Genomic DNA, 12,652 nt, shown 5'->3' on the forward strand with positions numbered 1-12,652 from the left:
GTTCTTTGCCATTTTAACACTAATAAGAGGTTGCTTCTTTAAGAGGTGATTCAGCCATAAGGATTCTGTCCTCAGAATAGACTAATGGCACCATAAAATAGGCTTTTGGGTGTTTGTTCTCCTTCTTTTTCTTCTTCCATGTGAAAGATGGAATTTCTCCCCTCTGGAGCATATTGTATTCAAGGCACTGTCTTGAAAGAAGGTCAGACACTTAATCAGACACCAAAGCTACCGTAGTCTTGATAGTAAATTCTCAGCTTCTAGATCTGTGAGTCAGTAAATTCCTGTACTATATAAATCACCTAATCTATTGTATACTATTATAATATCAAAGAATAGACTGTTTCAGAATCATTTTTTCTTTTATGTTTAAATTTTGATTTGCAGATCTCATTTGAATATGAATGATTCTGTTTTTCTTTCTTTCCATCCATGGCCTCACTGCTTATCATCTAATCAGTTCCCAGATATATTTACTAATCACACTCCATTCTTTTGTCCTGAATTAAGTTTAATAAATTCATGTTTTAATTTTATTTTCACTATAGCATCTAAAAAGCTGACAGGCAAGATGGCTTAACGGCCACATGGTGGCTTTTTGGAAAACTTCAGTTATACTAAGTCTACATTCATGAGCTCAGATAGTTCAACAAAGTCTGTTTATACACATTTCCCAAATAATGAAGACCTATACTTGTTTTTGGCTTCCAGGGCTTAATAATTTTTTTCTGGGACATTTGAACATTATTAATTGAAGACAGTATTGTTTCTCCTTCATGGACCTAAATCCATTGAGTCACTTAGTTTACCTAAACCATCCTTGATGTCTGAGTTCTTTTTTTGGTATGCAAAAAATTTATATCCTGTCCTTTGAGACAAGTTTTGAATTTTTTTAGCTATTGTTTCATTCATTTGAAATTAATGGAAGGTAATTTGGTGGGGATATTACAATGTCATTTTTTTTCATAATAATATCATGAAATATCAAAATGCTATTAATTAAAAAAAAGCACATGTTGAGTTAAAATACAATTAAATATAGTCATAACACAAGAAAACATTAAATCAGTTCATGATAAAAATTTTTAATTAAGTGTTAACATGGAGTACCATCTTCACTTATTAATTATGGTTAAAATTTAACTGTGTCTATGGATATGGAAAATAAGCATAGTACTGCTTTGTCAGTGACCTTGCAATTTCTCAAAACTCAGAAATTGAGAATCAGAATTACAGTCTGTAATACCACTATTGTGAAGAAAAGTGCATTTTGGAACTATTGTCATGAAATTTGAAAAGATGGCTATGAAACTACACTTAATGATTATAGACTAGAATCTGTTGAATTAAATATACACAAAGAAAACTAAAGTTTAGAAAACATTCAATGACTCTTATAGAGGAATTTCTCTGAGTGTTTAAATTTTGCAGCATTTTAGTTATTTTTTATATATAGTCTGTATACCTACACATGAAAAGTTGTTTCTACCCTTAAAATGAGAGTCAGCCTTCAGAGATACCACTGCTGTTAATTAACAAAGGAAGACGGGAAACTAATTTGAGATGGATTGTGCATGTATGTGTTCAAGATATGTGAAATGTAAGAAAGCAGGGACAAGTGGTAAGAATGGAAAACATTAGGGATTCAGCTGTCCTGAATTCTGTTCTTCTATCATCTTGGACTTTAAGGATTTACACTGCACTGGCTTCCTATTGATAGTAACAGTATGTTCCTAATGAGGAGCTTTGGATATTGAGCCCCAAGGGAAATAGGAACTGCAAATACTTTTTGCAACGACCTCATTCAACAGTCCTTCCTAGTTAGGATATAAATTTGAGGGATTCACTAAGAATTTCTGTCTTTGGTACACATCATGTTGCTTCAGTTGGTACCTCTGCTCTTCCTGGGACAGAACTTCTGTGTTCACCCAACATCAGTAAAGATGACAAGTATAATTCCACAATAATACCATCCAGGTAACTCCAAGTGTCTTTGAAAACAGCTTTGGAAAAGAATCAGGTATCTGCTATGGTTTCATTCTTGTGAAACCAGTAGAATATACACAGAAGATGATCATTACCAAGTCCTCCACACAGTTCGTTTCTTGCCTGTTATCATTCTGGCATGTACTTTTGAACTTTTGTAGTCAATGTAACTCTCAAGTACGAATTTTCTCTGTGTATATATGTGATAGACATGATTTTCCTGTAGAGCATAAATCTAACCTACCAAACAGGATGATGGTGATGAAATTCTAAAGTACTGTCTTGCACCTGTGAGGTGGTGGTACAGAGGACAGGTGTTCATCAATTGCCCCTTATCATTCCATTAACTCCTGATACATCTTCCTGCAGAAGCTCTTTGATATACTCTCTGTTTACTGCCTGTGAATAATGAATTATAGATACAAAAAGAATGAGTATGCTACATCCCTTATCTAACTGCTCTTCTTCATTAAACTACACAATATTTTAAGTTGTAACTTCAGCAGAAATATTGTACCAATAATTTAAAAAACACCACCACTGAATTTTTCCAGAATTAACAAATGATGTTCTGCTACATCAGGTATTTTTTGGCAGTGCTGCTGATTGACCCCAGGGCTTTATGAACACTAGGCAAGTGTCACGTGAGTACATCCCACTGTCATTTCTTTTCAGTTTGTTTTGGAGATAGGCCTACACTGGCCTCAAACTCCTGATTCATCTACCTTCATTCTAGAGTACTTGTTATTATATATGTGTGCCACTACCTCTGGCTTCTTTTTATTTGTTTCATGTCATTTTAAAGTAAAAAAATAGTTTATGCTGCAGGCACGCTTTCACTTTCCCCCCATTCCTATCCTTATCTTTCTCAGAAGAAAGACAAGTGTGATTTTTTTCCTATGCATGCTTTCACATTGTGTATGTATACATTTGTACACACAGGATAAAGGAAAACACCCTAATATAAATAACATAGATAATGGAAAAATAAAAAAGTGCCAGTGGCTTATGACTGGCATCCCACACTATGTAGGGGGCTGTCAGGGGAGTGGGGGTTGTGGCTCTAGGCCAGTCTGGGCAAAAAATAAGTTTGCAAGACTCCATATCTGTGAGAAAAAAAACTACACACGGTGGCACATGCCTGTAATCCCAGCGATGTCAGGAAGCCTAAAATATGAAGATTGTGGTCCAGGCAGTACTGGGCAGAAAGCAAGACCCTATTCCTAAATAATGAGGGCAAAAGGGGCTGATAGTTTGGTTCAAGGTGTAGAGTGCCTAACTAGAAGCAGGGAGCCCTGAGTTCAAACCCAGTATCACAAAAGGAGGAAAGCACAGCCCAAAGCAAGCAAACAACTGCAGAAGAATATAGTTAACTAAGTCAACTAACTAACTATATAGTGGAGTACTCTCTGATAGGTAAAAGTGATGAAACAGAAATGAATTGTTGATACTTTTTAATGTTATTGAAAATATATTGTGTAAGAATCCCAATAGTAAAATGACATAATTCTCTTTTGTTATTATCACACATAAGTTGTACAAAGGGGTTTCATTGTCATGTTTCCTTATATGCCTATATGTACTTTGATCATATTCACTCTGTTAGTCTTTCTCCTCTCTCCTCCACCTTGTAAACAACTTAAACAGGTTTCCTTGTTCTGTTTTCATACATGTACGTAAAATACTTTGATCATGTTCATCTCATCTTCACCTTCTCTTTCTGTCCTTTTCTTTTTGCTGTTTCACATCCACCCCAAAATAGTCTCCATGTTACACTTCTTTTTTTCAGAGTATGATGATTTCAATATAGATCTTTTAAAAAGAAATAAACTGTAAAATTACTTGGGAAAGAACCATATGAAAACTTCAGGGGAATCATGACTTTCAGATTAGTGTATATGTTACCATGGGGATGAATAAAACAATCTTTTAGAAATACAAGACCTCACTTTGCATGCACTATTTATTGCAATGATCAGGACTAAAGTGAGGAAAGTGAATTGGATAATACTTATTGGTAGTACTCTGCCCTTCATTATTTTCCACACTTTTTGTTATGCTCAAGTAATCTACAATAAATAAAATCATCCTTGTGTGTGTTTCACAAATATTTAAAATTTTTCAAGAAATGAACTTTATATTAAAGAAGTTTCCTTTTCTGTACTTTTCAATGCTTGGTTTGATTAATGTATCAAATTTCTTATCTTTTAAGTCATCTTAACTGAAGTATGCACAAGCCAAATGACTATTGGTATTTTTTCTTCCTTCTGAACATGACCAAGATTCTCAGTAGAAAGTTGAGTACATGAAATTAGCTGTCCCTCAAATTTGCATTTACAATATTATGGTTATTCTATTTTTCTTTCTTTTTTTCTCATTTTTCCCTATGGAGCACTTCTAATCTAAGGTGGAAATATGCCAGATGTTTTGTTATGATTTTAAAAAAAGTTCAAATGGGAATTCTAAGTGAGACTCCTAGATACTGACCACTATGTTGTCTCCTTTCTGCATTTGGATGCATCATCATTGTAACAATCACATAAAATTTTATGATGGTCCCTGTCATACAGATGTCATCACTATAGCTACTAATACAGATGAAAAATCTTCCCAATTTATAAAACAAGTGTTGGAGCCTAATTGTAATTCAGAGTTTGTGAGTTTAAGGATGACTCAAAATGATCTATGCTGTAATGATTACTACTGTGTTTAATAGAAGGAGATTCACATTTTACAGTGAAATTTCTGTTAGGACACTTGATGGTAGTTTTATTTTGTATTTCTTTGTAATTTGAATACCAATAAATCATTGGTATTTTCATGTGATTTCTTCTTTTTTTGGTGGGACTGGGCTTAAACTCAGGGCTTCATACTCACAAAGTAGGTTTTCTGTGGCTTAAGCCACATGTCCATTCCTCATGTGAATTTTTTTTTGAGACCAGATCTTGCCATAGACTGGTATTAATATTGGCATCCTTCTGCATCAGCCTTCTGAGAGCTGGGTAAACAGGAGTAAACCATCATACCTAGTAATGCACATTATTACAAGTTTATGCTTTGCATTTTTTTCTTCCATTCAGCTATCATTTTTCTTTTAATTATATGCCACTTAACACTTTATAGTAAGAATTTCTCTAGGTATGAGATAGGCTTCGTAATATTACTTTTTATTCCAGTTTGTTTGAAAGTGGAAAATAAAAATCTTTCTGTCTCTCTCCCTGCCATTTTATTACAAGACAAGGTCTTACTATGTAACCCAGACTGGCCTTGAACTCATGATCCTCCTTCCTCAGTCTCCTAGTATTACATGCATGCATTGCTATGACCTGCTGATGTTGTAAAATATTTTCAAGAATAAAAGTGTATCATTATATTTCATTCTCAGCACTTGACGCACCATGTCAGCAAGTTTGTGTTCACTAAACACAAGGCTGAACAAGTAGTTACATAGACCAAAACAGGGAGAGAAAGAATGGAAGTAGAGTTAGGCACAAGGAGGGATTTTAGTATTCTTTTGGGTTTACAATGTTGTAAAGAGTATTTCTCTTAAGCATATATCTTTAACATATATCAAAGAGCTTGTTAAAGTGTAGAGTGTTGATCCTCATTCCCAGAGCGTATTATCAGTAGATGTAGAGTGGGTTCCAGTAATCAGCATATCAGTAAAGTTTCAAGGTGATGCTACTAATGGTTATGCCTGAGAAGCTTAGATTTTATTGTTTTTTTCACCATATTTTACTTTAGATTCATCAGTAGCATGGAACCTACTAATCAAACATTGGTTTCAGAATTTCTTCTCTTTGGACTGACACCAGATCTAGAATTGCAGCACTGATCTTCAGCATCTTCCTATCTGTGTACCTGATCATTATCCTGAGAAATCTGCTCATTATCATGGCTGTCAGCTCTGACTCTCACCTCAACAACCCCATGTATTTCTTTCTCTCCAATTTGTCCTTTACTGACATCTGCTTAAGTACAAGCATAATCCCAAAGATGCTGGTGAACATTCAAACACAGAATCATACAATTACCTATACAGAATGCCTCACCCAGGTGTTCTTTGTTATGTTTTTTGTTGCATTTGAAATTTATCTCCTCACAGCAATGGCCTATGATCGCTATGTGGCCATTTGTCACCGTCTAATGTACACAGTCATTATGAACTCTCACCTCTGTGTTTGGCTGGTTCTAGTGTCTCTGCTAATTAGCATTGTGCATGCCCTGCTGAAAACTCTGATGGTGCTGAGGCTGTCCTTATGCATAGACCTGGAAATTCACCACTTCTTCTGTGAACTTGCTCAGGTCCTCAAGCTTGCCTGTTCTGATACCCTCATCAATAATACTTTGATTCACTTTTTGTTTTTCATCTTGGGAGGCAGTTCTCTCTCTGGGATCATTTTCTCTTACACTCAAATTGTCTCTTCCCTTTTGAAAATGGCATCAGCTGGCAGAAAATATAAAGCCTTTTCAACCTGTGGGTCTCATTTGTCAGTTGTCTTCTTGTTCTATGGGACAGCTTTTGGTGTGGACATTAGTTCTGCAGTCAATAAATCACCCAGGAAGACAGCAGTGGCTTCAATTATGTATAATGTGGTCCCTCAAATGATGAACCTCTTTATCTACAGCCTGAGTAAGAGGGATATGAAGGAAGCCTTGAGAAAAATAACTAATAGAATTACTTTTGTTTTGTGATGGTCATAATATGTAAGTCAGGTTTCCATAATGCACCAAAATGACTATATAGGACTATCCTCCAAACATAGTAATGTGCCTTTTTGAGCAAAACATTTTTGTGTGGAGAAACATTTTATCTTTTGGAAGAGGTGTTAGGTAGAAAACAAAATGATCACCACAGAGAAAAGGGAATCCATAGGGTTATTTTGGAGATGGGAATCTCATAACCTATTTGACTAGGTTGGCCTTAAATTATCAGCCTTCCAATAGCTGCGATTACAGGCATGAGCCACCTACTTCAGTCTCAAAAGAATTTTTTAAGAGAATATAAACAAAATGTTTGTAGATCATATATTTAATAAAAGTCTTATAACTGAAATATGAAAATAATTTAAAGCTCTAAAATTGGCAAATATTTGGGAATATTTAATAAATTATTGATAACTATTTGTCCAACTGTGCAACAGAAAATCAGAATTTACTACTCCTATTTAAATTTTAACTTTGCATCCACTCACCAAAATCTCCTCATCCCTCCCCATTCCTCCTCATTCATGGATAGAAGATAGGGTTTGGCATTTTCTTACCATCAAGAGATGTTAAATGTAATGGAAATGTTAATTACCCTGATTTAATAATTTCATAATTTATAAATAAATAAAAATATCAGAGTATGAAAAATTATAAGATTTCAAGCAAAAATATTAAGAATTCAAAAATATTTGGACAAACACTTCATCAAAATACATATAGACAGCAAATAAGCACATGAAAATTATTCAACCACATTAGCTATTAAGGAAATGCAAATTAAAGCCACAATGAATATGAGTATGCACATTTAGAAAGACTATCCATACCAAATATCAGTAAGAATACAGAGGAGCAAGAACTCTCATACAACACTATGAGAGTATTTAATGATACAACCAATTTGGAAAACAGCTTGGCCATTTTTGAATCAGTCATACAACTTCCTTGTGATCCATCTTTTCACTGTGAAGTATTTAGCAAGAGAAATGAAATCATATGTGTATAAAGAGATTTGTACAAAAATGTAGTAGTGGAGAACTGAAAGCCTCTCAATTGTCTAACGAGGTGAATTCATATGTTAATCACAATTTGTAATACTCTTCCCCAATAAAAGGTAAGAATGATTGATCTAACAAAATGGATGAATCTCAAAGCAAGTACAGTAAAGAAAACAGAAAATTTTACAAAGGTATTAAAAATTTTAACGATGATGGCTATGTGGCTATCTATTATGGTGATAATTTTTCCAATTATGTGAGTGTGTGTGTACATACACATTTATTAATGTGTAATGTAAAAATGCAGAAAACGTTATAAATTAAATATATGTATAGCTTATTTCACATTAATCCCACCCCAATAAAGCTGTTAACAATATGAATGCTTGTTTCATTTGCCTACACAGAACATATTAATAAGTAATGAATGTAATATGCATAGGAAGACTCATAATCTCTGAGCCATAGTATTATTCCTCAGCATTTGCATTTTATCATACATTCATTATATGTCACATGTGTTTATACATCCATATGTTTTTTTAAAAACCCTATATTTCGAAGGGGTGTTGGGAGCTCATGTCTGTGATCCTAGCTACCCAGGTTCCTGAGATTGGGGTGATGGTAGTTCGGGAACACCCTGGGAAAAAAACTAGAAATATACACCATCTCAACCAGTAGTTGGGCATGGAGGCATGTGCCTGTCATCCCAGCAACAACAGGAAGCATAAAATGGGAGGGTTTGGATGAAAAGTGAGACCTAAACTCCAAAGTAACCATAGCAAAAAGTTCTGGAGGTGTGGCTCAAATGGTAGTCCAAATGCAAAGTCCTGAGTTCATACCTCAGTACTGCCAACCCTCTAGATTTCCAAACTTAAAAGTGGTGTCAATATTTTTAATATTATTTTTAGGACACAGTTGTCTTTAAGTTCACAAAGAGAAACTAGAATCCATAAAAAGGGGCCAATATCTTGAGATGGGCAAGATGCTTGAAATTGATGTGAGTTAAAAACAATGTCAGAGGAGATAAGACGACATATGCTTGGCCTCTCTGGGTGGAAGAATTTGACAATGCCATGTAACGCAGTGTACTAAGTCTCCTGTCTGTGCTCTCTTGTGCTCACATGAGACTAAAAGAGCTTGACTCATGAGGAGCATTGGATATAGAATCCCCAGTAATAGAGACTGCAAACATCTGCCTGTGGTCACCACAGAAGCCATCATTGTTGCACAGAAGGAAGATTCTTCACTGACATTCTGTTCCTGAGAACAGAACTTCCATTTTTGTTTTCATATCTAGTGATGAACTGAGTGTCATTCCTTAGTGTTGGCACCCAGGTAATTGGAAGTTTCCTAATTTATGTTTGGCCAGTACTGACAGATATTTGCCTATCAGTTCACTTTAGGCAGCTGTCAGGTGAGAACATGGAAGATGAGCAGAACTAGGTAACTTGTGTGTGTCTGCTTAATTGTCCATTATCTTCATGTTTGTGCTCTATTCATACACCAAAATTGGAGCAGCTTTCTTTTTGCTGATGTCTTAACACTAAAATCCAGGCAGGTCTTCCATTCTCATCACCAATCTACTCTTGCTCAGTTTTGAAAAATGCTCTAGAATTGTCTACAGTTTTCCTTAATTTACCTGGAAAGGAATAATGATATATGGTTATATTCTTCTTACCTTTTCACTTCTGGCACATAATACTGCTATAAGCAGATCTTTGGCTTATACACATTCTTGTTATGAATATTCCAAGAGAGAACATGGCAGATCCTTAGAATACACACTAGTCTGTGTCTCTGAATTAATGTGGGAATATTTAAAAAATTATTATGGAGAATAGCACCAAGTAACAGAATAAACAAGCATATATGAATGATCTCACAATTTCTAATATTGATATTTTGTACACAGAGTTCACTTCTTAAAAATAAAAAATTACTTGTATCAATATACCATACCTTTTGAATTTCACTCCATTCTTTTTCCTTTTCCAGAGGCAAATGTTGTTTATTTGTTTTCAAAATGCTATTTTAAATGACTTGTACAATAAACAGGTTGGAATAAAAATAATGAATGTCGTTATTATCTTGTAGGGACTTTTCCATGTGGAGAAATTTTTTGAGTGTGAGGCCAGAAAGAAGCAAAGAGAAAGTTCCATTTATGGCTATTTTTAAAATTATTTTTTTGAATTATTTGAATCATTTGAATTATTTTAATTTTTTGAATTATTTGGGAAATAATTCATGATGAGAATGTGTAGCTCCCAGGAAATTCAAGGGAGTCTTCAAAAGTAGTCATGCTGAGATTCCATTGTTTTCAGCACTACAGTGGTGGAACAGCTCCCAGATTGGCATGCAAGGTCTTTGACATGCAAGTGCTTCTGTTGAGCATTGCTGTAGAGCATCTGAAGTATCTGAGGACTTCCTTAAAACTTTATATTCAGCTACCTGTGTGTCCACACTGGACTCAGGATATGGTGTTATCCTTGTTAATCCCACTTCTGATCCAACAAATACAATATATTATAGCTGGATGTCAGTGTTACAGAGGGGGCACTCCAGAAACACTTCCCATCACGTCTGCCCATGCTATGTGTAGGTTGTCAATGCTGCTTGGTCTCTGAACAAGTGCTTCAGACCCCATCACATGCTGCAGAATAACTAGTGCCAGGGGCTATTGCCAGCAGCACAATTCACCTCTGCAGTGCCAGAAGTAACATCCACTGTCCACCATGTTCCTTCACTCCCATTGTCAGAGTGGTCACATAGTGGGTGCATCACAGCCACGACTGTTTGGACCAGAACTGTCTGAGCAACTAGAGGGTCAACAACCCTGCTTACCTACCAGATAGAGTGGGTCTCCTTTACTGTGTTGTGGCATGCACCACACCTATGCACATTAATTCCATCCAAGGAAGCTATAGGAAGATTGCAATATGTTACCAGATTGTGTACCAAGTTGATAACCCATGATACATCTTCAGAAGAGAGCCCTCTACTACAAGGGCCATCCCATAAATATAGTAGTGATAACTGGCCTCCAGATGCACAATTCTCAGTATAAGAGCACAATAAAAGAGCATACTAATTCTCTAACAGAGATACTATAAAAATATTTGCAAAATGACTGATAAGGAAATTGAAATTCCCAAATACAACCCCCCTAAAAGAAATTAAAAGAATGTTTATAAAGAAGGACAATAAGATTCTGGACAAAATGTTTTCTGAAAATTTTAAATGTAATGAATGAGTAATATGAATGAGAAATTCAGCAAAGACATAAAGATATCTAAGCAAACAAAAAAATCATAGAAATGAAGAGCTCAGTAAGTCCCATAAAAATATCTCAACAATAAATTAGATCAAGGAGAAGAAAAATATTTCACTTGAAGATTTTTTTAAATTCTCAAACTTAGAATGAAAGAAATTAAGAAACAGTAAAAGAAAAAAATTAAATAAGAGTGAAGACAATCTTTGAAAGCTTTAGGAAGCCATGAAATGAACAAATATATTGCATTTTCAAATATCTAAAGAAGAAGACAAAGAGAAAGGGATATAAAACATATTCAATGACATAATAGCTGTGAACTTCTCTAATGATGGAAAATACAAGGACATTTAGATACAGGAGCTTCACAGAATGTTTAATAGCCATGCCCAGAAATATCATACCCTGACATAGTAAGTAGGATATAGTCAAGCTTTCAAAATTACAAGACAATGGGAAAATTATAAAACTTCAGGAAGAAAGCACCATGTCACATGTAAGGTTACCAACATTATATTAAGAACAGGTTACTCAGAAGAAACTATACAGAACAGGAGGGAATAGAATGGCATGTTCCAAGTGGTGAAAGACAGTAAGTTCCAACCCAAGAAAATCATGTTCAGCAAATATGCGCATGAAAAATTCAGGATAAAGACTTTTTGAGACAAACAAAACTGAGTAACTTCTTTACTATGCAACTGACTTCATAAAAGATGTTCTATGACCAGAGGAAAAAGCTCTAAGACCAGAGGCAAAAGAAAGATAATTTCCATCATGAAAAATCAGGAAATATAGAACCCACTGGTAAAGTGGACAAACAAAAGAGAAATAGAATGTTATGAATGTTATGAGTACAATAAACTAGTAAACCACAAATATGAATAAAAGAGGAAGAATAGAACAAACAATACTCAAAACAGATTAAAAAATTAAAGAAATAACAGGTCTGATTCTTTACGTATATATAACAGTTGAAATACGAAAGCTCTAAATTCTTTGGTGAGATGATAAAATTTGTCTTAATGGACCTAATTATATCCCTTCTACAAGAATACTCAATACACTAGTCTGAAAATGAAATGATGGAATAATCAATTCTCTGTGTACATACATCAAAAGTGAGTAGGAACCGCTACTGTTATATTACATAAGAGAGAATAGATTTAAAGGGAGAAGATATAGAAAGAGACAAAGAATACCACAATGTAGTGATGAAGTAAGTAACTCAATAACAAATGATAATAACTGTAAATGTGTATGTATCTAATGTCAGAGCAAGCAATTTTATGAGATAAATACTATTGAAGAGAAAGTAAGAGATAGGACCTGATACAATGATACAATTATAAGGTAGGATTTCAATAATGCTCTTTCAACACTATCTGGAGTTTTCTGCCATATAGTAAAATCAAAAGAGCATCGAAGATAGCTATAGTATAAACAAAAATCTTAAGAGATTTAGAGAACATTTTACTCAACAGTTCCAAAGCATACTTTTCTGCTAATAGAACATCCTTTAAAACTAGATCATTAATTAGGTTACATAACAAATATCAATATATTAATAAAAGATCATATTCTGTATGTTCTCTGAGGAAAACTAAATAAAACTGGAAACCTTCAAAAACTACAAATTCATGGAGACTTGACAACATGCTACTTAAGGAATAATGGCTCATTATAGAAA

The 12,652-nt window shown here is 34.5% G+C and overlaps 1 pseudogene; it reads left to right on the top strand.

Moving 5' to 3' along the window:
- The first annotated feature begins 5,743 nt into the window (after positions 1 to 5,743).
- LOC109702482 (olfactory receptor 7G2-like) lies at positions 5,744 to 6,681 on the top strand (annotated as a pseudogene).
- Positions 6,682 to 12,652: the final 5,971 nt, after the last annotated feature.

Source organism: Castor canadensis, chromosome 14 (genome assembly GCF_047511655.1).
Source record: "Castor canadensis chromosome 14, mCasCan1.hap1v2, whole genome shotgun sequence".
Lineage (NCBI taxonomy): Eukaryota > Metazoa > Chordata > Mammalia > Rodentia > Castoridae > Castor > Castor canadensis.